This window comes from Gambusia affinis, linkage group LG14 (genome assembly GCF_019740435.1).
Source record: "Gambusia affinis linkage group LG14, SWU_Gaff_1.0, whole genome shotgun sequence".
Classification (NCBI taxonomy): Eukaryota; Metazoa; Chordata; class Actinopteri; order Cyprinodontiformes; family Poeciliidae; genus Gambusia; species Gambusia affinis.
In genome coordinates, this window is record NC_057881.1 from 21,135,187 (window position 1) to 21,163,127 (window position 27,941).

Consider the following 27,941-nt stretch of genomic DNA (forward strand, 5'->3'; position numbering starts at 1 on the left):
CTTGAATTTTGAAGCAAAGCTAAATTGTTTCTTTTGCCACCCCCGCCGCACATGTCTCCATGCTGTTTCCAATCTCCACTTTCCTCTTTAGAAGGTGTAATTGAGGGGAACTGATTCTAACCTGAGTGTGTCCATGATTGACACAAAAGCACAGCTCCCCTATGCCTACCTCTCAGCATGACTTACCCTCACACACACAAGTCTGTACACTTACTAGCCATCAAAGACCTCTATATATATATATATATATATATATATATATATATATATATATGTCACCATGCCTGAATGCTCCCTCCACACCATAAATACATACAGTTGGAAGCTTCTCTGCTGGCAGGAGGAGTTTGGCATCTATAGGTGCTGCAGCAGCGACACGGCGGCGCCAGCCAAGAAGCCGGGGACACTTGCCGCCGATGACGTACACGCCCGAGGCACCGGAACATCGGGGTGGAGCTCGGGTACAATGGCGGAGATCCCCTCCACCCCCCAAAGTCGCACAATCCCACACTGCCACAGGGGCTCTGGAAGAGATCTGACATTTCCTCACAGCGCTTCAGGTATTCGAATTCATCAGAATCTGAACCCAAAAGAGCCGTGACACGTAGATGACAAGCAGTGGGTGTTGGCTGACGGATGAAAGAATGGGAAACGGGGATTGTAGGGGAAGATGGAGCCAGAAAAAGCTGGGTTCACTTAGCTTGTTTTATTGGCTGAAATATAATTTAGCAAGCTTTAAAGTGCTGCCATAAAACCTCATGACCTAAATTTGTGCAACACATCAAAGTAAGGAGCCTGAGCGGTAATGGAGAGCCGTATCAATATCTAATGCATGTCATAGCAGGATGAAGATGAGATGACCGGGGTGGTGTAAATAATTTAAATGTTAAATTGATGGATTATTTTACTCATCTGTTTAAAACCATGCAGGGATAACATCTCAGGCAGCATTTAGCAAAGGACATGTAATTCCCAGCACAAAAGCATTCGATAGAGATAGTACCTTCTAAAAGTGTTTATGCTACATTTCCACTTTTAGCCACATTAAAAGCACAAAAGTTACTGGGTTTTAGCGCAATAGAGCAACATAAAGGAAAAAGAAAATTACAAAATGGAAGGCAAACGGGACGTAGTTTTCACTTTTTTCTTTCCTTTTCAGTTTTACAAATAAAAGTCTGAAAAGTGCTCTACGTATTTATATTTAAACCCACTCAACAATGTATGGAGATAATATTCAGAGCATGCCTCTTGTTAATGTGAGATCAAGCTCCTATTAAAAAGTCAAATAAAAGTGAATTACATCAGACAATTCTGATCTATCCTGCCTCAGCTTGAAGCTCCCGCTCTTCCTGAGACTCCAATTTCAGGAAGTCATCACAACATGGCTCCTCTATTCACCCTTTAACAACTTTTTTACCAGCTGTGCACTGAGAAGTAGTCTGTATAGTTAGATCAGCTGATGTGCTGACCAGGTGTTTGCTAATTACCCTTGGCTAGTCTGAAGGAGCTAATTGGGAGGGCTGCTCTGTGAGGCGGGAGCTTGGTCACTCTGAGGAGGAGCTTTGTCCTTGAAGGTGGAGCTAGGTCCATTCAGGCATTTTTTTTTTTTTTTCACAGCTGAATGGTTACCACGGGAGATTAAAGGATTTCACAAACGTGCATCTTTGAGAAAGGCAACAAGTATGTTTTTGATAACTCATTGTCACATGATATAAAGCTCAAAAGAGTTGGTTTTACATAATACTGCCCCTTTAAAATAGCTCATGCTTATGTTCATTGTTCAGTAGGTTAAAAATCAAAATCACAGCATTTTTTGGAATTTTAGTTTTGAAAAGCAATATGATGTATGGCTTGTGACTACTCCAGCGCCTTCTTCGGTCTTACAAATAAAAATATGCACTGCACTATTCACATGCTGCACGGATTCAGAATTCAATCAGCTGTGTGGAGAATCACAAAGGCAGTATTTTATTTTAAACCTGGTGTTTATGCAAACCTAATCCTCCAAAAACCGTCGGGATGAGGGGAACGTGTAGGATTAAACTGAATAATGTTTCGGAGGAGATGCAGGGGGGTCCGTTCACCCTGACGGATTTGGCATTTGCACTCCAGGTCAGTGAAATGTCAGATGGGTTATGACAGGAATGGTGATACGCAGATTATGACCGACCCCTGACCTAAAAGTTCTGAAAGGTCACCACTCGCCCGCGCGTCTGCGGCTTAATGCGCTTTGAGATCACGGAAAGGGGGAAGGTAAGTGATCCAAAAGAGAATACAGAGAGACATTTGACGACATCAACAGTACATTTCGAACTTCTTTTGCCTCAAGCCGACAGGGAGAGACAGTGGATGGTCTGAAAACGTGGGTTTTGTGTCTCAAGCATAAATTAAGACGTTACTAGTTTCAAAGCTGCAATGCTTAAGTTTATACAGCCAAATGACAGAGGGGGGAAAAGATGTGCTTAAGATTGAAGTGTAAGTCTGAATGCAACATCACGCATGTTTTACACTCAGTTTGAAATATGTGTGTAAAACATGCATTTCTTTCAAAAGGTGATTGGTGAAGAAGAAAAGAAGGACTGTTTGAACCATCCCAATGTATTTCTGTTACAGGATGCTATATACTTCTCAAGAATACCTTCAAAAATAATGTTTCACCTGAAAAAAAGGCATTAGCATGATTTCCTAAATGCTGTACTCTCTAATTTTAGCTACGTCTACTTAAAAATGGCTTTAAAATTCTATCTGATAGCTTATATATTGATTTTTAATTCCTCAAGTAGGGCTTTTACAAATTTACTAACATCTAGTGGAAAAGTTTCAAATTGCTGCCCACCATTGAAATTTTGATCGACACTCTTTAAAAGCAGATTGTAAAACAGGCCGTCTCCTGTTCCAAGCGTTAGATTTTCAAGGTTCCCCTTAGTCTTTAACTTAAATTTTCAAGGGACACAAGGCCCTCTTTTTGAAAGCATAGCCAATGTCAACAGTGATAAGCCGAGAGAGATTGTCTTGTTGCTGGATTGTGACTGCCTCAACCCAGGTAGATTGGGTTTCTACCTCAACCCAATCAAACCTGTCTAAATTGGTGAAAAGGAGTGTAAATTCAATCATGATGGTGCCATCCAAGCACAATGCTACCATCAGGACTGTCACATGTAGTGTAGGACGTTTTCCCACAGACTACAGAAAGAGTTTCTGCACTTGCTCCGCCGTGGATTAAACCGTGTTCAGGATTAAACACCCATTGTTTAATCCGAAACAATGGGTGTCCAGTTTCAATAACCGGCCCCATCGTTACTTTCAAACAGCCCTTGGACTTGAACACAAGTGTTTTCCTGGTTGACCAGAAGTCCGGCTTACCTGTCTGCAAGTTGTTGGACGTTTGTCCCGTCTGGGTCGTGTTAGCTAGAGCTCTGTGTTTATGGCAGCTTTGCATTTGAAAGTCTAGGCTGTAATCTTTTTTAAATATTTTTAAACATCATATTGTCATTAGGTGCAGGGTTGACATCATTGCACGGCTCAAACAGTTCAACTCTTCCAAACAGCGTTTAATGCAGCCTGGAAGTCTCCCAACAACCTCCCAACAGTGGGCAAAGCTAAGACTGGGCACAATTTTAAAAAAATCTGTGTGCGAAACCCACAGATTTCAACACACAGCGGGACAAAGCTTTCATTAGCCTAGAACTTTCCGATCCCAAGGCAAAGACTCCTTCCCTCTGATCCGTCCCAGTTAGGTGGATTCACCTGAATCAAAAACAGAAAAACCAAAACCCAAAAAGCAAGACTGCGTTGACATTTCATCACGTTCAGCTGATTCCAAAAGCCTACATACACTGTAAGCTATCTCGCATCGAGGGAAATGGTTAGTACTCTTATTGTTTGATGGGACATGTCAGGGACATGTGATTTGCTCTCATCCCATTAATCCACTGTGTGTTAATTGATTCCTACTTAAAAAACAGAAGAACATGTCGAGCTAAACAAGCCTACTGGTGGGGGGTGGGGGACTTTTAACCATATTAGGTTCACCAAGGTTCAATTTACAGGCTGTAAGTGGCATAACACTAAGCAGATTACCGTCTGAAATTACGTCAGCCTCCAACAATCAATATGTACCATTAGAAAGAGTCTCCCCTTTAATGAAGGGCGTATGCAAAGGCTTTTTGCTTTTTGTGTGTGGAAGGCATTCTTCTACACTGAACGCTTCCCAACTTGTCATTTCAAAGATGCATAGCATTCTTTCAGGTCATCCTTTAAAGAGATCTGAAGTGCTGCCTGTGTCACTGGGGGTGGACGCTCTTTATATATAAATAAAATTACCTGAAACCACAGATCCTCTTTCTCGTGGTGTTTGGCATCGCAAGAACCTGAAACAACAAGGGCGAAGGGAAAAGAAACAAAAACAAAAAAGGTCCCAGAATGAAAAGGAACTTGGCTTTTGGTATCGCTCATCCAGCCCGGCATTAGCGATGCCTTTTTATGAACGATCCTCAGCGGAGAACGAGAGCAGAGGAACCGCTCGCCTTTAGGCACCTAGACCGTAAGCTTTGATTATTGATTCCCTGCCTCTCTTCTTTACACATAAGGTTCCAGAACTCACAAAAAAGAAAGGAGGAGGGATAAAACAAAGGCGGTGCAGGTCCTTTGAGGGAAACAGTCACCGGGGAGATTTAAGCCCAGGGTTGAAGTGAGATTTAACAGCTCGCAGTAGCATGGAGTGACAAAAGAAGACAACAGATAAACCGGGCTGTAGTTTTATAGCTTCAAGGAAGAGGAAGAAGAAAGAAGGGGGGGGGATAACCCATTCAAACTGGCTAACTTACTCAATCTGTTGTTATTAAAAACAGCCTCTCTGTAATTTATTGCATCTTTTGAAGAGGCTTTAATGGTCTCTTCTTCTCTTGATGCTGTTTGTGCATTTACATAATACTCAAAGCCAGAAGGAGAGAGGAAATGTTCTGCCCTTTATTCTTACAGCCCTGACTTAAAAAAAAAAAAAAAAAGGAAAAAAGAGTCAGGATGTTGCAACACAACAGCAACACGGCGCTGTCGGTTTAAGCTGGCCTCATGCAGATCAGATTTCCTCTTGTAAACAAACATCTCAGGCCCCTGTAGCGGAGGGTTTTCACAGACCTGATGTCAGTAGCACGCATGTTATCGTCTTCGCTCATCTCGTCATGAAAGCGATGAGGATGAGGCAACTTTTTGTCCAAGAAAAGGTTGCAAACCAGACAATATCTGATCGATAAGGCGCATTCTTGATTGTGCCGCTATAACTGCTTAGCATCGCTAGGTGATGGGGGCGGGGGAGGAGTGGACAGGTCGCCACTCCATTGGTTTCCTCATTAAGGTTTGATCTTCAATGTGAAAACAAAAGCAAAGTATCCTCCAACTGCCTGTGTAGACAAATGTTGTTGTTTTTTTGTGATACTTTTGTGGTGCCTTAGGACAACTTTTCCAGTTGTAGGCTGTTCACAAACTTCACAGCAGGAGTTTTATATGTGCCACTAGTGGCGTTTGCAATTTTAGGCTGTCATTAATATGTTTATTCTTCATAATTGTGCCTCTTAATTTCAAATAAAGCAACGCCAATATCAGAAGTTACTCAATATACTCTTGAAATGCAAGTCGGCCTTCTACACAAATTGAATTGTGTGTGCGTGCATATAACTCCTGATGGTTTAACGACAGAACCTCTCAAAACATCGTGATGCTGTCACTGACATTTGTCGTAAACATAATTGTGTCAAGATGTTGCTTTTCTTACAGAAAGAAACTAATGATCAGACCCAAATTCTGGGTAGTGATGGACTCGGATCTGACCATTCAGAGTCACTTAAAGACAGTTATAAAGTCAGCCTTCTACCACCTGAAGAACTCTTCCAGGTAAAAAGAGCTAATTTTCCAAAAATAATCTTGAGAAAGTCATCCATGCATTGATGTTTAATCACAATGAAATTGTGATACAGAATCTTCTCTGGTCTGCCTGGATTAGCACATCACCCAACTTTAGAACTAAAATATAATGGACTTTAAAGTCACTGAATGGCTTAACACCACAACACATTGCACATTTTTTGAAACAGCATTCAGTTTTAATGCTCCACTAAACTGGAACAAACTCACAGAAAACTGCTGAGCCACCGAGTTCCTTTAAATCAAGGATAAAACACCATTTTTTAGAGCTCCTTTCAACTAAAAATAAGTGGAACATAGATTAGTTCGAGCCTGGATCGAATCTTTCTATTACTTCTATTTACTTTTGCACTTTGTGACTTTACTAATTGTGTTGTTTACATCATGTAAAGACGTTTGAGCTGCCTTGTTGCTGAAATGTGCAAAACAAAAACACTCGACTTGACTTACTTCCATGTTTTATATGTGGTGAATGGAAGTGAAGTCAAAGTAACTGCAGTCAAACATTCGATTGATCAGTTGGCTCAGGCTCAGAGACAAAGTGCTCACTCCACTTTTGTGTCATCAAAACATCCATTTTGCAAAATCCCCACAATTTTTGTCAAAAACAGATAGTACATCATCGTGCACATATTCCTGTTTTGGTGGACTTATCAGCTGTCAAAAACAATAGTCAGACTGTAAGCAATCTGTTTCGGTTTCATATGTTCAAGACTTTCAGATTTTCTGACTATAAAACATGACAATGTGTAATTTAAGATAATTTAATTGTGTATTTGTTTTGAAAGTAATCCTTATTTGAGTCAGTTAAATGTGAGGGCTCACCACCCCTGATCAAAACAATCATTTTACACACATTACCACTGATCGTTAAAATATTTCTTTGACTCTAAAGAGGGTTGGTAAAAACAGCTGGTTCATCTTTCAGGAAATGTTTATTTGCTGTATAATGTACTTATGGTTATGTACATAAAAGTAACATCTTTATAGAATAGCACCTGCTTGTTCCTTGTTTGTGTTCATGTTGTGTTTTGTTTTGTTGTAAATGGCAAGAGAAGAAGTTTTTGTAATCAATCACAGACTGGAACCGTGAGCTTGAGGTGGAATCAAGCTTTTGTAATCCTTTTGCTATCTTCTCAATGTTTCAAAAACAAAGAATTTAAATATTTCTATGTATAATTTTCTTTACCTCCCCAGCTGTTGAAAGTGAAACTTCACCTTTGCATGTGCAAGCTGATACATGGTCAATAAGGTATGTCCTGTGGAAGACAGATGCTCTCCAACTTTGTATTGGCTCTGCTTATTTTTTCAACCAGTAACATTTCTGCTGCGCTAACGTGCCGTACCCTCCTGCCACCACCAGGGCGTGGTGTGTGCTAGTGCTCCTGTGAGTCTTAAGTTTCTTTGGTTTATCGCAGAGAAATCAGCTAAATTCGATTGGCACCGGCAGATAGGCATTACCTCTGTTGTTGGCTCCATTCACCGGGGCTCAAGGTCATTGTCTTCATCTGCCTCTTTGCCGAGGGATTACCGGGTATTTCTTCCTGTTACGTGTGCGCGTGCGTAGGCTTGTCGCCTGTTTTTTTCCCTGTCTTCTTCCACAGAGTCACACTGAAACACAGATACAAACCACAAAGGTATCGACAGGGGCTAAATGTGAGTGGCTAGTAAGCCATGTTGCTGAGCAGAACTGCCTTCTGCGAGTGTGGAAGGTGGTGGTGGTGGTGGTGGTGGTGGTGGTGGTGGTGGTGTGGGGTACGTCAGCGCAAAACCCATTAGTGCGTCTGAGCCTGCATCTTCAAATCTCGTTACTCCGAACTGATGCAACACGAATGCAATGCAGACTCCCTCATCCAGGCTCCCTCTAGCTCTCTCACCCACTTACTGGCTACCTGCACTTCCATCACAGTTCCTCCAGCCCCCCCAGCCTTCTAATTCCCAGCTGAAGCTCCCCCCCTATCCCCCCCAACAGCCCCACTACCCTCCCGCCCCTCCTCCTCTCAATCAAAATCGCTGTCTCTGGGCACCTTCTTATCTGTGTTGCTGCTTTTCTCCTCTCTTGTTCCTGTGGCTAAATATTTCTTCTCTCCAAAATTATTCCGAGCCCAACACCAGCCCGCCCCCAAAAATAGATGTTGCCACTTTGATCTAAAAGTCTTTTATCTAATTTTCACAATTGCTTTCTTGTGTCCTGATTACGGAGAATGCCGGGATGTGGCACAGCGAAGGAAAGGCAGATGCATGTTCTGAACGCAAAGCGAACAGAAGCGTGGGTACGCCAATCTGCCCCTCATGTTCCAGGAAGGTGACAAATCAATACGGGGGGAAAAGGCACCTGCAGATTTTACATGGAAAACATTTTACAGATGTCACATCGGAGCTGATTTCCAGCATAAATCTCAGACCAAGGCCTCTCTTTACATAGTTTTAAACATGTAAAAAGAGACCCAAACTCCAGCTGGTCTATTTATGAGAATGTTTCAACAACAGGTGTTCAAGTTGTGCAAAAAAAAACAAAAAAAAAAAAAACTCAATTGGGGGGTTTGTAGGATTTTATAGAACTACACGTGCTAGCGCAGATGTAACATTGACTTGTGAGAGCTTGTTGGTGAATTGCTGATGTTCGCCAACATTTTAATGGTCTGCAATTCAGCTTGGTTTCTGCCGGGATGTCAGCCAGCAACGTTGCCAGGTTCGCACAGAGAATAAGTAAGAGGTGAAACGCAAAACTGATGCTGCATGTAACCAGGAAGGTCCTGGCCAGAACGTTTTGTCCTTCATGAAGAGCCGATACACATTTGGTCATATGAGAACAACAGTGAGAAATGTAAGTAAACAAACAATAAACAGTTTTGTCAAATGATTATCTTTTTTTAAATGCTACAATTACTCAGGAATATATTAGGATACAATCAAATTGCCATTTAAAATGGCTAAAATCACACAGCGGCGTATCACATCAGATCATATCATTAGAACACTGCTAGTAACATTAAAAAAAATACCAACAACATTGCAGCTTTCACCATCAATCTGTCAATTCAATCTATATATATATATATAGCACCCCACTGCTCTGTCTGCTAGTAACTGGGACAAGAACTTAAACTCACTGGTGGGGTGGCTATTTGGGTTCGTTAAGTTCTGGTAGATACCACGCAGGTTTACCAATATTGAGTAATTCCTTACTCGTCCAATTAGCATACACTGATTTGATGTAATATAAATAACTCCAGACAACCAGCTACCCATTTCTTTTAATAGAAACTGCTACATGTTGATCTCTTTTGCAAAATGCCCCAGGATTTACATTGAAGTTTGTTGTGGCAAAAAATGTTAAAAGGGGAACATGTAGTCAGCTTATTGTGACTACAATCTTTGCTTGAATATGATTTATTTTGTTAGAAACATCCCCACATTTTATTTATTTTTATTATTCCTCGCCGGACCCTTTTTGGGTTGTTGAACGAAAGCCACATTGCTTTAAGTACATGGTTTTTAACCAGGGGCCGATTACAAATTGCTTTTAGTTTATTTCAAATGTAATAGACACATAGAAGGCAAAGCTCTAAAGGGAAAGGAGATGGGAGCAGAGGAGAGAAAGAAGGACAGAGATAACCAAAGTCAACACCCTCAAAGTGCCTCTACACCTGCAGAAAGAGAGAAAGCAAACTAAACCTACAGCAAACAAACAACATAGGCATATGATAACAATTATAACATCACTAAAAATACACAGTAAAAGTCAGTGCAAGATGTATTTAGTGGCAACAGGCAGCAGAAGGAGCTCTGTTTAAATCTCAGACGATTAATTCAGGTTTACTACTAACTGATGAACTGAGACTGAACTCTATGAGGAGACCAGAAGAGCGGTCTGAAAGACTGCAGAAGCTCAGAATCTGGTAAAAGGCTCAAAATGATTTGAAATCAAACATTGTGAGACGTCTCAGAACAGTCTACAAGTGGAGGACATTCAAATGGTCTGCCAACATGCCCAGCCGCTAAAAGAAGATTCTTCAAACCATGAAATGTCATTAGGGGACCCACAGCACACACTTCCTACTGCTGGTGTCAAAGTGGACACCTGCACATTTAGAAAGAGGCAGCAGGTTTAACCTATACGAGAAGAATGAAGCATAATGAAAAGACTAAGGCTTGGTAGACAATAACTTCTGGAATTATGTTTTTTGGATATAACTGAATGGTTTAAACACCTAAATAGAGGGAATGCTTGGCACAAACCAAGAATACAGCATTCTAGGAGAAGAGCCTCTTGATTGTGAGCTTGAGGTCCAATTGTTGGGGGAGGCTTTGCTGCAGCAGATCCTGATGTAATAATTTCCACCATAATTTCTAGCATTCATCAGAAGGAGCTTCGTATAATGTTAGACCATCTACAGAAAAGTTAAAGCTGAAGCGAAATTAAAGAAACATACCAGTAAATACAACAAGGACTTTTCCCTGGACTTTGCATTAATGAAAGGAAAAATCTTGGTCTAAGTCAGTGCTCAGATCCTTATCCTTCTAAAGATCTTGATGACATGAAACTGGCAGTAAATACAAGAAACCTGCCAAACGTCCCACAACTGATCGTGAGGAGAGGGGCGAGTTTTCCTCATGCTGATGTCAGAGAACGATGCATGGATGCAAAAAGCTTCACACTTCAGCTGTTGGAAATGAAATTAGTCATGAGGTCATGCTAGCTGTCCTTATGTTTTCTTCCATAATAATTACATTTTACATTTTTGCTGACATATATGGTTAATTGATGGTTTTTACCTCCAACTAAAACAGGAGTTTCTGAAGCAAACCAGTCATAGAAAGCAGCTGTTATGTTCTGAAAATGGAAATACGTTTGGTAATTTATACAGCTATAATTGTCAATAAATTCTCTCATGCTGAAATAGTTTGCATGACATTTGTTTGTTGCAATGCTAGCATGTTTACATTGTGCACTTGTAGTGTATATTTAGTGCATGCAAATGCCACTTACAGAAATAAAAGTTCTTCTGTTGCTTAATAAACTTTGATCGTTGTAACATTTGATGAGTAGAGTTTCAGCTGCTCTTCCTACAGACAGCAGCAGGAACAGATCTGCCGATACAGTCTCTAGTTCACTGTGAACATTATTGCACATCCTGAGGTGGATACATAAAAACTCAACATCGTTCGGGAAACCCAGAATCCTATCTGTCCTAGAATTTAGACTGGGGCTAAAAAAATCCAACCTGACCAGGCCTGAGCCCATAGATCATCTCTGAGCTCCATCCAACCCGACTAACTACCTCTAATTAGAGGCCTGAGCCTGAACATGTTGTTTTGATCTCCTACCAGTTTAAAAATGCTTCCAGACTTCTGACTTTGCAAACATCTCCCGTTTATAGCTTTTAGAATCTTCCAGCTCTGTTTTGTCGCTTGTTGTTGCCTGTTGGCGAGTCAAGTGCAAATCTTGTGGGACATGTGATTGATGGGAACGGAGCGGGGCAGAACCAAGCGTGTATTAGTTGTGCACAGTCCGCTGCACTCGTTACAGTCTAGACTTACTTTCTCTCTGTCCTCAACAGGGTAAACTACCTGATCCTGTATTTAGACTGAAATAAGTGAATTAACACATTATATTGTCCATTCTCGTTGAGTTTTCCCTGTGCTTTATGTAATGTTAGCTGATGCCTGAACATGATCCGACCATCAAGAAAATAGTTTTGGCTGGTCCCGGCCCAAATTCAGGTCAGGCTCGGCCCACAGACCTAATCTGGCTACAGGTACCGAAAGCCACGCTCATAAATACAGGCTGTGATCTTAAAGAAATTCAGTCACGCAAAACGCAACCGTGCGGCTCGCTGGATCTCGCTGTGCAGCTGGCATGAAATAAAACTGGGTTCAGCATCAATTCCACATTCATTTTCAGAGGCAGTTCTTCTGCAGCATCAAATCGTGCAGTGCGGCATCTTCCATCATAACGTGTAGCCAGAGTTACATCGGAGTGTCTTCAAGCTTGCACAAGGCTGCATATTCATTTTCCATATTACTTTTGTGATCGCACAGAGGGGCTGCGTTGCAACAGAAGCCAGACTGAAAACAGAAATCGGTCCCAAATTGTTACATTTGATTTTTGCTGTTAGTTTCTATTTGCTAATCATACAAACAGCATTTTGTCCTTTGACGTTATTGTAACTCATATACAGTTATTCGTGTAAGTCATTGCAAACGACGCTGTCATATTATTTTACACTTCTCATTGACTTTATGAATTTATCTGCTGTCATGGCAATCTTGGTGGTAAAGTTTTAGATACAATTGTTTCTTCCACAAGCGCAAAGCAGTTTAGCAGAGAAAATATCTCACGATGCTTTTGTTTCCAGTCTGATGCGATACCGACTGAGACGCCTCTTCTCAGCACAACTTCTTCAAGGTGAAGGAACTCTTCATTCCTGTCTCACCGACAGTATTAACTATGAGCAGCCTTTAGCTTTCACCTTAAGCTACAGACTAAACTGCCTTTGCTCAGGAGCATAAACTGTTAAATATATTAATGAATCAGTACCTGCAGACCATTTATTCAGTTGTGGGGGTGAAAAACAAACTCCAACAAGTATTGCTGTACAACAGTCATGAATTATGTGCGTGATGTAGGTGTAATTTAATTGATTTAGTTTAGCTCAAAACAAACAGGAAGGTAGTCTAAAGCACGCTGCTTGCCTCAACTGCGAGCCAAAGCGCTTCCTGCCTTATTTCTTCAGCTTTGTTTTACTAATTGGACGATGAATCAAACAGACGCTGAGTTTCACGTGTGACAACAACAGAGGCAAAGTGTAAATAATGCTTGCCTGTTGAGGAACGATCTCACGTGGGTCAACATATATCTGCATTAGAGCGAGCCGCGTTACGAAATTAGACAATGTTGCCTGACCGGGCATTCATCATCACGCGACGCTGGAACAACTGGAAATGAATTTTCCTTCATGAATGAACCGAGAAATACATTACCACACATCCTGTGGGGATGTTAATTTTACAGTCGTTCATTAAACTAATGTCTGATTTGACGTGTGTGTAATTGGCATGACGTTGATGATCGCTGCCCTCCAAAACTGTTACAAATGATGAGAGTCAAAAGATTTTTATGAGCTCTTCCTCTCTACTGCTGTGATTTGGAGTTTAGACAATAAAATGTCCATTTCATTGATCTCTGCTACCTTGGATTCCCGGGTCAGATAGCTAAAACTTTGACACATGTTCAAGCACACACTGATCTCAAACTCACAGGAAAAATAGGTCAACGTAAGGCTTTTGAAATGTCCCGGATCTCAACGATATTAAAAAGATACAGGTGGGGCAACACACGGCTCAGAGGTAGATCAGGCGCACCTCATGCAGAGGAAACAATCCTCAGTGCAGCCGACTGCAGTTTGATTCCCTTCCCTGCTTTCAGTCTATCGACGGTCGAATAGAGGCAGCAAAAAAACTCCAGGCAATGCTTAATGTCCGCAAAGAAAAAGCAACTATTTATATAAGCTCTACCAATTTCGAGAAGAACAGTGGCAAAATATCCAGTCAGATGTTTCATTTTGACCCATTTAATGTTTTTCCTTTTGCACAATTATTCAATCTTGCAACAAAAGAGCAGTTCACAAGTTTTGATTGAGTTTTACACGGTAGCTGAAACAAAGAGTTTAAGCAACACATGTGGCGCAGAAACATCTCAGAATCAAATTAAAATCAAACTTTCAGTCAGGTTGTTTTGTTCAACTCTGAATCTGAGAATATTTCATGGAGCCGTTGCTCCAGCACAACGAGCTCTGCTCTATTCGCGCGCTAATCATGTCAGCTTGTTAAAGTACTCCCCCCCTCCCCCCCCCCCCCCCACAAACACACAAATCTTTACATGCCATCACATTTAAAACATTCATAGACATCGCCGAACCTTTAAGACAACTGAAACAGCAGAAGCTCCTCCTGTCGATGAATGCTGCATTGATTCTGTAACACAAAAAGAGCAGGAAAATAAGTGCAACTTGGCTGCTGTCGGCTTACGATGGTGTCGGAGTCACAGTGCTGACATATCTATTTTTTATTTATTTTTTTATTTATTTTTTTTTCCCACCCAGTGGGAAAACCAGTCAGTGTGAATCCCAGCTTGGATGATCTTTGTTTCCTTTGAGAGCATGAATCCCCAGCTGGGAAGCGTCTCCTCACCCCCAGGCCCCCGCCTCTCCCGCCTGTGGGAGGTGAGGTGGGGGGGGGGAAGAGCGGCATCCTGTGGACTCGGATAAGTTATGGTGCACGTCATCCTTTTTCTGTGCTTTGTTGGCACAGGCATGACCTGTGTCTTTTTTTTGTTGTTTGTTTTATCGACACCTATCTAATATCTGTCCGCTCGGAAATGTACGTGCTCGTTGTTAGGGGGGCCCTGGCGTTTCTTTGCGACGGACTAATTCATCATGTTAGCCGAGGCTGTGATTAAACGCGTGTTGTTTTATGACGATGGTGTAATTTGAAGTAAGGCGTAATAAAAGTTGCCCAGAGCGTTGTTTTCGATCTCACTGTAGGAAGGACTAAATAGGCAAGGCTGCTGGAAATAAAGGGAGGTGAGGAGAGGAGAGGGGGTTCAACTTATAACTCCTCTCGCGCGCTGGCGGCGTTGTGCTTCTCCGATTTGAAAACAGAGCAGGTATCGCCCACGCCGGCCGTGAACGGGGTCCTGTCAGGGGATTTGGCGAAATAACCTGACTATAGGAGAGTCATAAATCTGGCTTGAAATTGGTCATATATGTGACCAAATAAAGCATCGGAGAGCGCCGGAGTTTGAGCGGCGGTGTATGTCCGCGAGCCCGAAGCGAGCAGGCGCACATGTAAAATATAATTTGGGATATGCATTATACATGCTGTGGGAGCGAGAAATCATGTCACGTTGGAACATGAGGCTTTGACATGCAGGGGCAGAAAACATAAAGCCTCACACACACACACACACACACGCACGGAGACAGCAGGAACAAAACACCAGCAAGGAGGTAAATCATTTACCTAACATCGCTCCTGAGGGAACAGGTGAAATCCTGTTTATGAGGCCCAAACTGAACCATGGGATACTGTATTGGAACAGAAAGCTGTACCAACACACACTGATTTTCAAAGCCACTCATTCACTTGAATTTTTTTCTTGTTTTGTCATAAAACCGAAACTTTAATGTATGTTATACATTAAGTGTGCACTAACAAAGTAGTGCACACTTATAAACTGGAAGGCAAACAAAAGTTTTTTTTCCCCCTCCTTTACTCATATATATTTTTGTTGTGCATATGTTTTTAACGCCCCTCGATTTTACACCCCAAAATAAAAATCCATTGAGAAGGTTTGTGTTTAGAAGCTCGTTAAAAAGTAAACACGCTCCATCTGTGTGCAATTTAATCTCCGTATAAATGCAGCTGTTCTGTGAAGGCCTCAAAAGTTTGTTGGAGAACATTTAGCGAACAAGCAGCATCATGAAGACGAAGGGACACAGCAGACAGGGCGGGGAGAAAGTTGTGGATATATTTAAAGCAGGGTTGAGTTATAAAACAACGTAAAAGCATGTAACAATGTTCTCTTTTACCCATCTTTCGAAAAAATAAACTAAATAGAGTCCCACCTAAACCAACAGGCCACATTCATAGCAGATACAGCCAAGACATTAATGGTAACTCTAAGGAAGACAGGCAAGATTCTCACTGTACATCTGCCAGACAGGTTCCACGCACAGGTCAACTTTCACGACCGAGTACAATCGGCGTCGCACAATAAAGTCGCTGGTGCAAAACAGTGTTGATATCAAACTGTTCTGTATGCCACACCAAGCTGATAAGGTTGACTGCCAATGTCTGTGGATACCGACAGGTGTGAGGAAACAAAGCTAGGCGCCCAAGTACTTCATAAAACTCGCTAGTATCCATTCGGATTATGGGAACTTAAGGAATTCGTCATGAGAAATGTAGCAAATTGTTACACTCAACTATGAAATTTCAACCCTACGAATCAAAGGATCTGCACAGTGTGGCTGGGTATGTGGAAACCATTACAAGCTTGTAGCTGAAACAAAATGTGTGCTAAGAAAGTAATACCCTGAACACAAAATGTCAACAGTGAAAGATGGTTATTGGACATACCATGCTGCGGGAAACCTGGTCAGAGCTAAATATAGGGTAGTACCAGAAGGCAGAGGTCAAAGTTTAACTTTCAACAGGACTCCACTTAATGGTGCGTTCACACCAAGTGTCAGGTTTACATTAAAGTCTGTGTGGAGGGCGCCTCGCGGCACGTTTCACACGTCTACCGCGGCGCGATTTGGAGAGTTTGATGTGTCAAGAGCATCCAATGCATCCAATATGTCCGAAAAATAGGCCGGCAACGGAGAGCAAAGGATAGAACGCTTTTGACACGCCTGACACGCTCTCAACGTACCTCCACATAGACTTTTGATGTAAACCAGATGCGCCTGATGTGCTAAATGCTAGGTGTGGAGCAAAATATCAAGCGTCATTCAAAGTGCACAAGAGTGAACTTGAGTTGTCAGGTGCGTCTTTGACGTTGCGTAACGCGTTTGGTGCGAATGCACCATTACTTTGGTCTACCATGTCTCATCCCCAGGCAAGGTTGTCAATTGACTTGACACCAACTCTAAAAGTACACCCAGACCTAAAGAATGGTTCTGATCAAAGCACAGCCAAAAGTTCAGTCTTCAATTCAGTAAAGAATTTGTGGCAAGGCTTGAAATGGACTCTCTCCATCCAGTCTAAATGTCCTGTTTTCCAAAGCTGGAACAAAAGGTTCTGTCTCTAGATGTGCAAAGGAGGTAGAGACATAGCTAAGACTTTTCAGCTGTAATAGTGGGGCAAGCAGCGAAAGTATCGACTCAGGGAGGGGGATGAATACAAATGAGCACATAATCTATAAATCTGTCTGTATTCTTTCTTTAAAGTGCCTTGAGTTGACGTGTTGTGAATTGCTGCTATATATATATAACAAATAAGCCAAATTTAATTGAATTGAATAACAAACTAAACGTAATTTTTTTTACATTCCTTTCACTTCACAATTATGCACTACTTTGTATTGATCTATCACATAAAAGCCCCAATAAAACATGACAACATGTAAAAAACATGTGAATGCTTTCAGCTGTGTCAGTGCTATTTCCTCATCCTCTGTGTTTTTATTCCCTAAAGCTGGCAGTGAGATCAGCTAGGCAATAGATTTTCAACAAAACAGGAGAAATATTAATATGCCAAGTCGAGAATTTCCTCATTTTCCGCTTTAGCGTTTCTTTTTAACCATACAAATACACAGCAGGTCTGCCGTTGACTCTTACTGGTTGGAAATGCAGGCAGCTGAACTCGTCTCCAGTCATTCACCTATGACTGTTTTTCAATGAGGTGCCCCCTCACCCCCCCATCCTCACATCCCAATCTGCTCAGCCCAACTTTCCTTGTCATCCTTTTTTTCCCCCTCACTTCTTTACTTCTCTTTTCCGCATCTTTTCACACTGCGCCTGCTGCGCTTTCATGCCTCAAACCTTTCATCCCCTCCTGCACCCTCTTTTATATCTCTCCCGGTCTTGAGGTACCCATCTCTGCTCAGGCTTGAAAAGCAAAAAAAAAAAAAAAAAAAAAAAAAAAAGGGTGTGTCTCCCTCTCTCCCTCCCCCGCCTCCTCTCTTTCTCCCATCGACTCCTCCGAACCCCGCTCAGCCGTCTAGCTTCCCACCACACCGTCTCCCCTCTCATGTCAGGGGAACCTGTAGGCATCCGAATGCTACTTTTGATCATTGCTTTTACCGGGGTCCCTCGCCGCCTTACTCCGCCTTGGGGTGGCAAGAGGAGGCAGGGGGAGAAAGACTGATAGGCAGAACAGACTGAAGTTATGTCAAGTCTGGCTGACACGAGCGGCAGACTCCTGCTGCCTCACTACGGAGAGCAAAATTGGCACATGTAGCTCTCAGCTACGAGCGGTAAATAATCCTCTTGTTAGAGCCTTTGTGTACGGCACAACACAGGATGACATACACACTCCATGTTATTATTCTGACATGCTCTCGCATGTATTCAGTTGTAACTAAGGGAGAAGATGAAAACAGGAAGAAACGCAGGAACGTGTCAACGCGGTGCCCCTTCACAGCTACGGAGCGGAGCTGATTAGAGGTAAACCTGGCATCGCTTTTATCGCTCTGACATTAAAGTGTCTCCCTGAACCGCTACGTGCGCTATTTCCAGAACTCAAATTGAGTTTACGAGAAAGATACTGCAAATTAAAAAGCTACAAAATGGGAAAAATAAAAAAATAAAAAGCACAAAATATTTGTCTTTTAGGCGGCTTGTTTGGAACGAGTGCATAAACTTTGAGGTGGACCAAAAAAAGCTAACTCCAAAAGCAGGTCGTGGACTGAGTCAGGGCATTCTGGGTAAATACAACCAAAACAACCCTGCGTGTCTAACGCTAGTGGCAGAAATGGCTGGTGGTCTTTTACCAAAGACAAAGGAGAAATCCTACAACCACCAAAATCATTTTGTATTTACATTTTGTGAATACGGAAGTTGCGTTCAGTGTCTTCTTCAGAGGTTTCTGTGTTCTCTTCATCAGTGGTTGTTGGTGCAGCGCCACCACAGGTGATTGGGGGGGTAACAGGTTGCTGAAAGGGTTTGGGTGAAACGGAACTGCAGCAGCTGTAAATGCAACAAGTGTTGCAATTTTGGTCCCCAATCGAACCAAGTCAACAGGACGATCAAGTTTAAAAACACCCTTTAAAATCTAACCTAGCTGCTCTAACTGCTCATAGATGCAGTGGTGCCTGATTTCTCCTCAACGTTTTTATGCTGAGCACATATAGAAGAAAATACGGCTCTGCTTTAATACTGAAGGTGCCTCTGCAAGATGTGAAGAAGTTCACTTTATTAAAGTTTATAAAATCTGTACCATGTACAATAAATGTTTGAAAACATATTAGCTTTGAAGTAAAGTAAAATAGCACTCTATATTGCATCAGTGTTACAAGATCTACATGGGTGAGACTGAGACCCAGTTAACTCACTCATCCACCATGATCCAGGTGATGTGTTGTTTCTTTTAACACCAACATACATTTAACCTTAATAGGGGTTTTAAGATGAAATGATGATGACGACTTGAGTTTAATACCTCAACTTGAGTTGCACAAAGACTTGACTTTTACTTGTGCCCTCTGGAGTTGAGACTTGAGACTTGATTTGGACTCATAGCGTAGCACGTTTTCAGCAACGAGCCAATTCAAAGTGCTTTGCATGATCAGAAGGAAAATAAAACAACAAACAAGCGGAAAAAAAAGCCATTATATTGTAGTGCCAAAATAAAGGAAAAGGAAAAAAGCAAAGACAGGTTGAAAACAAACTGTGCTTATGAAGTTCCGGCTGTTTTTAATCAAAAGCAGCTCTAAACAAACAGGCTTTAAATCATTAAATCCTCGTGTTTCAGCATTTTTCTCAGTTTTCTATGTGAGCTCAGCTGCCAGTTTAAATACCTGAATGTTTAACTGTGGAAAGCAAAGAACGACACAATGATTAACTATACCTAGCTGTGTTTAACCAAATCGCTGTAAAGGTTGCAAGTAGGTTACAATTTATTTCAGCTGTGACAACATTTTCCAGTTATTAGTGATTATAAATAATCACTACTAAGGAAGTAAGGAATTACTGACTTAAAACAAATTTCTACATCTTGCTGTAGAGTTACATGTAAGTTAATTATCTCACATTTCAAGTCTACTAAAATGTTTCCACTAGGAACTCGATCAAAAATACTCGGTAGGATTTTGTGTTGTTGCAGTGTTGGTTGGTCTGGATCATCTCTACTGAATGAGCACATACTTGGAATACTTGGGAAGAATTTATGGTGATCTCCTAGTATTCCTTATGATCTACGACTCTCCCGATCCCCCGATCTGGTGATGAAATACTCTTCTAAGAATTGAAGCCCTTTCATTTCTCGCTGGTGTCACGTAATGTTTCTGCGTCGGCAATAAAATACGCAGCTGGACACACACACCATGGGAGAACAGCAGTGGAAGAACGGAAAACAACACCATGTTCTCAGATATTTCATGTGCTGGATTTGAGATTTCTGTCAAATTTCTCGTCCAGCTGTACAGCAACACATGAAAAGCGGTTGAAGATTTACAGTTTCCCCTTGTTTCTGTTTGACGCAGTTCATAAAAACGCATATAAGTACCGACAATACCCCAAATTTCGGTCCTTTTTAATAATCAATTTCTGCCTCGTTAGCGCACAGCTATTCGTTAAGGATATGCAACGCGGAGCTAAAGTCGCTCAATTCCACTTGAAGTGATACGTGAAGGAAAATAAAAGGTTCCTGGACCCGACCAGTAGCACGGAGCAGTCAAAGAGTCATTAAAATCTAACAGAGGTGTTAAACTTTGGACGACCTACAGGACACGCTGCATAAAGCGGCTGTAAATTATAGCAATGAGGAGAGGTGCAGACTGCCGGACATAAAACGTTATGGATGTGGCTGAGGGTGTTGAGGTGAGCGTGTGTGCACAGCGAGGCCACACACAGGCGCACAGAACCCTGCTGTGTGTGCTGTCAGCTGAGAAAAAGGGTTATGAGTCGGACTAAGGTCACAGTTACCGCCCCGGGCCCAGATTACCACATTACTGGAACAGGCTTGGCTCCACAGTCACCCTTAAAAAAAAAATAAAATAAAATTAATTAATTAAAAATCTTCCTGATGAAGTTTAGCAGGTATTCCTGCTTGGACTAAATTTAGTGATTATTACTGGATCATCTCTGTTACATGTGATGTTAAAAAGAAAGAAAGAGAGAAAAAGAAAGAGTGTGTCATACAATGTTTATGAGATGGGGTAAATATTCTTGCTCCAAACAGTAAAATCAAGATGCTTTATGTAGCAGCATGAAGCTTTGAAGACAAACCTCTTTATGCTGAGGGAAAATGTGACGCGGGTTCCCTTGAAGGCTTTAATCACACGGCGCTCCCTCCACATGTTTCCTGACTCTCAAGTTTAAGCTGTCCAAATCAGCAAAACGTCGACGTTCGTCAATGTGCTTTTAGAAAAGTCTGTGAGCTCAGCTGCCAGTTTAAATGTTCGAATGTTTGACTGTGGAAAGCAAAGAACGACACAATGATTAACAATAACTAACTGTGTTTAACTAAATCACTGCAAAGGTTGCAAGTAGGGTAGGATTTTTGGCTTATGTGATACAATCAAGACAAAGTTTATCAAATGTTTAATGTCTGAAGTAATATTTTACCAAAAAGTTTCTTCCAAAACAAAGCAATATTAAAGGAGTAGTATTATGTAAATGTAACTTTCTTCTTTTTTATTTTTAGCTTTACATCATGTTATAATGTTAATCCCTAATCAAACCTGGAGTGTTGCTTTGAATCTTTCATGCATGTTTGAGAAATCCTTTAATCTCCCATGGCAACCATTCAGCTGTACAAAACGCTTAAGTGGACCTAGCTCCACCCTCAAGACGCTACTCCTCCTCTGAGCTTCTGCTTCACAGAGTATCCCTCCCTGCAACTCCTATACTCAGCTCCTTCAGACTAGCCCGCAGCAATTAGCAAACTCCTGGGTCAAGTGCACATCAGCTGCGCTCAGGGAAAACACTAGTAAAAACATTGTTAAAAGGTAAATAAAGGAGAAATGTGATGACTTAGTGAAGGCGGAGTTTCAGAAAGAGGAGGAGTTTTTAAAGAAATACAGGCACTAATTTACAAAGTAAAATTTGTTTTAAGTCACATTTGATAAACATATTGTTTTTATAACAACTGAAGTTAACATAGTTTAATTATGCAATAAAACGGCATCATGTGCTCTCCTGTGGCAACCATTCAGCTGTACACAACGCATAGGTTCTATACAATATTAAAGGCCGCTCCTTTAACATTTTGGAGCGGCCAAGCCCAAGATAAATAAGATAAACACTTTATTGTTATGTAGTAGAAAATGAGTTCTGGGGTTTCAGGCGTAGCCTTACATGATCACTCAACCACAAAATAAATCACAAGTACGTACAGACCGACAAGGCATTCCTTCATACACACTACATACATGGCACATAATTTAGGGGCTTCATAGCTTGTGGAACAAATGAGAACTTTGATCTGTGTCTAGTGACAAGAGGCAGACGGTACCGTCACACGTCTCCCAGATGGAACTGGTTTGAAGCAGTGATTAAGGGGATGGGTTTTGTCAATCAAAAATGTTATTTGCCTTGTTCACCACTCATCCTAGTAAATACTCTTCTTACTTTGTTCGTCGCCAAGGTTCCAAACCAGCAGATGATACAAAAGGACGAAACACTTCCACACAATAAAAGCACAATAAAACATAAAACAAATCTTGCTATGGACTTGAAAAGACAACACCTTCTTTAAAAAAAGGTCGTGATTGGTACTCCTTATGCATTTTTGTATCAACTTTAGTACCATGCCTGTCCCATTTCATATCAGAAACAAACTCTTTGGTTGAGTAGGAACAACTTTACATGCAAGTCTGCAGAGAGTATGAATCATTTTGAGCTGTAGCTTTAGCAGATAACATCTAGCATTATGAGCTAGTGTACAGACGTGGACACATTATTTCTCACCATTACAAAGCTTTGCAGCAATGTTTCATTTCCAATGAAAACTGATCTAATTGAAAGCATTTCTAGAATGTAGTAGAGTAAACAAAGAAAATTGAGAACAAATTATGTGATACTAATTTAATAAGGATGTGCTAAAATAGTAATGCAGGAATTATTAAAGAAATAAGTTAGCCTTAAACAACAATGATGAATCACAGCTCAGTTCAAGCTTTCAGGAACAGGCTGTTGCAATGAACCATAATTACCAGTAAAAACCAAGAAATGGCTGCAGTAAAAACAGCTAACACATGTTCTGTGGCATTGCAGACGGCCTTCCTAGATGTGGAACCAGAAGGGAATGGATCTAGGTTGAACCAAGACACCCATCCAAAACAGATGAAAGCTATAACTCTATGTGATTGTCTGGTCTGGTGCAATCTGATCCTCTATCTGGTTCAAGACAAACTTGGTTAACTCTATTCATCCAGAGATTTAGAGGGGCTAAAAACTGCAACGCCAAACGAATACATTCACTGAAACCTAAAATCCCATTAATCCATCCACAAAGACAATTGAGACAGACAATCATGCACCTGTGAGCGATTTAGAGTTGCTAATAACTCAACATGCTCGACGTTGGACTGCGAGAGTCCTTTGAGAAAGCCAGAAATGCAAAAGAACACCGAGAACTCTACACAGACTCCACAGAGAAAGGCCAAAGTCAAGATGTGATTTGACAATTTAGATGCTGAGAGGACACAGTGCAATCCACTGACTGCTCTATGCAATCCCAGTGCCGTCTGATCCGATCGCCCCACGGCTCTTCAGTTGCCAGGAGTAGAAATTGGAGCTTTGAAACTGATGCGAAAATGATGGCTCCACTTGGAAAATGAGTGGCAGTAATGTACTCTATAAAAAAAACTACAGCTCACAAAACTGTCAGTGGGGTGTTGTAAACAGGTTCACACACTTTGTTTTAGCTTGTTTTTTTTTTCCTTACCCATTTTTGTTTCTACCATCACCTCATCTGTCTTATGTCAGCAGCTTAGCTGTCAGGCATTGACGAACCGGCGTTTATTTACCCCACTCCTCATTGCTCTAGTTCTCTGCCCCTCATCTTCTACAAAGCTGCTGTCACACAGTTTCCTATTTTACTATGAATGCTGGCGTATTATAAAAAAAAAAAAAAAAAAAAATCAATGTTATGGGCCTTCAAATGTGAGAAAATAGAAGGGAATGTGTGGAGCGTCAGGTCCTATCATATCTTAGAAACATGTATGATCCATTTTCAATAACAGGACATGTGTGTTGAGATCAAGGCTGTGGAGTCCATAGTGTTAAGTGTAGGGTACTTTACATTTACATAGAGTTACTACCTAGTTTTTATTTATTCTGCATTTATATGTACAAGAATCAACTCACCTTTAGAGATTGAAATTTAAATAAGTGCTCCAAAATGGTAAACTGATTGTTAGTTGAATTAGTGGAAAAGCAGGTCAAACCGCCAGTTTCACATTCAGTTTTAAGCATCCAGGTAAGCAATGGCATCCCATAGTTTGACATCCATCCATCCATCTTAGTTGCTTTGATACTTGATTTACATTTTGGATTAACTAGTTAGCAGTGGCTCACCCACACAGTATACATGGAATGGGAGAACCTGCATATGTCCCACTGGACATATGCAGGTTCCCACTGGACATATGCAGAAAGGCAGATCGGCAACAGAATTATAGGGTAAAAGAATTTCATTTCACACACAATCACCTCCTTTCATTATGAAAGGAGGTGATTGGACTTATGACAAAGCTATAACATATTTGGTTGCAGGACATTCACGCTGATGTTTAAAATCAATCAATGAGAAAAGATTCCCTGGATCAGTGGACAAGTAGCTCCAACAACATCAAGTGCCTCATGTTATATTATTGGTTGGTGTACAAGCACAAACAAGTTTTTAAGTACAGGGTATCTACCTAGAGTTACCACAACACCAGTCTCTCCAGTTAGGCACACCCTCTTATTAAAAAAGAGACATCTGAAAGTGCTTTTTGATGTCCTTACTCCAACTTTTGACTTTCCCTCATTCTGTTCTTCATATCTCGTTTTGCTCCATCAATCCCTCCCTTCTCCTGCTGTAATCCTTCCATCCCCAGCCATACAGAGTTCACTGCTGGTGTTGCTGCTGTGTGTTTTGGCAGGTCACACAGAGCCTCTGTGCTCCAGCCAGAGTTGGCTGGAAAAGCTCACGGTGCTCGCTGTAGGCCATCTTACGCACACACAAACACACACACACACACAGAGTCAGCACAGTCAGACTTAAGCACTGACATGCAGATCCACTAACTTCTTGTTTTCTCAACATGGTCTCACCTCGAGGCCTCCAGGCCGACCTCTGTCAGACATCATTCGTCACCGTGGTACTCTGGCTATAGATCACGAGAGATGTGGTTTTTCCAGATATGCTCTATTTTTAAAAGGAGCTGCACTTGATTTGTATCCCTGTGAGTATAGGAGCTGACTTATGTGCAATATTTCAACTGCCAAAGTCAGGACCAGTGCCAGTCTTTTCATTCCAAGACTTCTTTGAGGGAATGTGTGTTTTATAAAGAGAACTCGACAAATGCAATCCGAGAGTAAGCCGAACCTACAGATATTCTGGCCTTTCTTGAAAAGCTAAACACTTCTTAAAATAAATCTAAAGGCACAGCTTTTAATGATTAAACCTTTACACTGACAATCCCCTTGATGGCACCTGTTAGCAACTCTGACACTTCTTGAGCGGTGGAGAGCATAGGTTTTAATCAAATATCTACATTTACAAGGCTATCAACTTAAGGCTGTCCCGTACTTCATCTGAAGACAAACACTCTATCACATGGTTGCGTAAACCTCAGTATATGTCACGGTTTCCTCCATCCATTGTCTTCTGCTCATCAGGTTGGAGGACCAGCAGCCCACACAAGGAGGCCCAGACTTCCCTCTCCCAAACACCTGGGCCAGCTGCACTGGTGGAATCCCAAGGTGTTCCCAGGCCAGCCAAGAAACATCGTCTCTCCAGCGCGTCTTCCTCTGGGTCTCCGCCCAATGGGATGGACCTGAACACGTCACCGGGCTGGCATCCAGGAGGCATCCAAACCAGATGCCAGAGCCACCTCAACTTGATCCTCTCAACATGGAGAAGCAGCAGCTCTACTCTGAGTCCCTTCCTGATGACTAAGCTTCTCAACCTATCTCTAAAACCCAGACTCCCTGATGAGAAAACTCTTTTTGGCTCCTTGTATCTGCGATCTTGTTCTTTTACAACTACCTGAAAGATTTGGGATGATGATGGTGACGGTGGCAGGAGATCATCCTGTAATCGGTAGGTTGGCAGTAGCCTCACCTCTGTCAGACTGGCCCAGGGCAGCTGTGGCTACAATCCAGTAGCTCACTGTAGTGAGTGCGACCTTTTGGGGATCTCTGGACTTGTTAAAGTGCTACAAGTACAGGCCTTTTACTATTTCCCAAAAGCTAAACCGAGAACTTTGCTTTTGACTCAGCTCTCTCTTTACCAAGACAGACCATTACAGCGCCAGTCAAGGTTTTCTGGCAGACGAAAACATAGCGGTAGAAGCCATGGCAGAGATTAACGTGCATGAATTCACTGAGTTGGAGGAGACAATATTAACCGAGCATGAAAATGGTATTTGACGATCTTCACAAGCATTGTGAGGAGAATCTTACAAATGAACAGAATTCCTTAGCAGGTCGGAAAACGCAGTCCTCAAAAGTAATCACGTCACCTACAGATACAAAAACCGAATAGTGGAAGCGGACTAGCTGAAGATAAATAACAACATTGCTGTCAAAGTGCATTCCTGCAGTAAAGACATCCACAAACTTCAGACACAACCCTTCACATACAGCTTGGATTCCAGCAGGTCAGAAGGCCTCCCTGTAAACAAGATGACACAACTTTCGTCACATGAAAGCCGTGAGAATACTTCATCTCTCATACTTCTTCCAAAGTAATGCCAACCTTCAAGGTTGGGCATTGGTCAAATTACCAATTGTGCAAACAGTGCACCATGACTAAGACACGAGTTGATTGTAACAAAAACATTTATTTAAGACAGTCATATTACCAAATAAAATATGAGGCTCAATGTCTCAGTTTCCACATGATGAAAACTGAAAGCTTCTCTACTAAAACTTGTTAAACTAGTAGAAGCAAATCATAAATTTGCACTACATTTATTGTTTGAGTGAGAGAGAAATTACTTCCGACTGCCAATCAGCCTGTAAAATATATGATAAAGTATAAGCCATCTAGTGAAGTGCCAACTGCTGAGGTAGGATGGGTTCAGACAGCACAGATTGCCGTAAATTTGGATGGAGCCTCCAGCTACAAATTGTGATTCGCTCCACCGAGATAAGGCCGGACTCTCTGACTGTCTGTTTGTCTGGCATCCTGAATGTGGCAGACAGATGAGTCATAGCTGTGTCCCGGAGCCGACAGGCTGCCGAGCCAAAGCAGCGGAGACGTAGAGGGGAGGACAGGAGGACGTGAGGAAGAATCACGACGCCCGTCTGCTTCTTTAGGTTGACTGATCAGAGATAAACTAAAGCAAAAAGGATTTCATCTTTATATTACTATTATCTTGTTTTATCTGATTTCACAGAAACACAGTAATTATTATTCAGTGTGTGCTCCCAGTCTTACAGGAAGGGACTTTTCCAGGAAACGGTTCTTCCAGCAGACTTCAGAACACAAACATTCAATTCAACAATCGCTCATTACATTTTAAAACGTCCTCAAGCACGTTACAATAAAGAGAACTTCAAGGTGTGCTACTCTAACTCTCTCTCAGGCTCTTATCATGCTTGGATAGGAAAATTATACAATAACTACAGATGTTTTATAACTCTGTTTCGAATTAATGAAACCTTTAGTCTGTTTATTAAAACAAAAGCGATTATACTTTGTTTATTTTCCCAAAAATGTGATAAAATTTCTAATCGTAATGAAACCGTTATTGTGTACCTCGTCTGCGAGACGTGAAGAATGAAAATCTGCTCTAGCACTCCTGTGTCCCTCAGACTGGAGCTACAGGGTGTTTTGTTTTTTTTTAGCAAGACAAAGACCAAAAGCAGAAGGCCAAGTTCTCAAAGGAATGGCTTCTGAACCACGTCATGAATGTCCTGGAGTGGCCAAGTCAAAGTCCAGACTTGAATCTGACCAAACATCTCTGGAGAGATATGAAAATGTCTTTGCACAGACGTCTCCCATCCAGCCTGACACAGCTGGAGGAGAATGGGCGAAAAGATGGGTGAGCTAAGCTAGTGGAGTTCTGTTCAAACAGACCGCTGCCAGAACTGGATCAGCAAATTATTAAGCAAAGGCTGCGATCATACTTATCG

At 41.6% G+C, this 27,941-nt stretch overlaps 1 protein-coding gene across 2 annotated transcripts in view; it reads right to left on the reverse strand.

The window, feature by feature from the left end:
- Positions 1-27,941, reverse strand: part of sox4a (SRY-box transcription factor 4a) — a 66,361-nt gene that overhangs the window by 32,926 nt on the left and 5,494 nt on the right. Inside the window, exon 1 of one of the 2 annotated variants that reach the window (XM_044138787.1) lies at positions 7,381-7,399. The exons of the other annotated variant lie outside the window; for it this stretch is intronic. The gene's annotated coding sequence lies outside the window, so the exon portion shown is untranslated. Of the gene's footprint in view, positions 1-7,380; positions 7,400-27,941 lie in introns of those variants that run through there. 2 annotated transcript variants of the gene reach the window in all.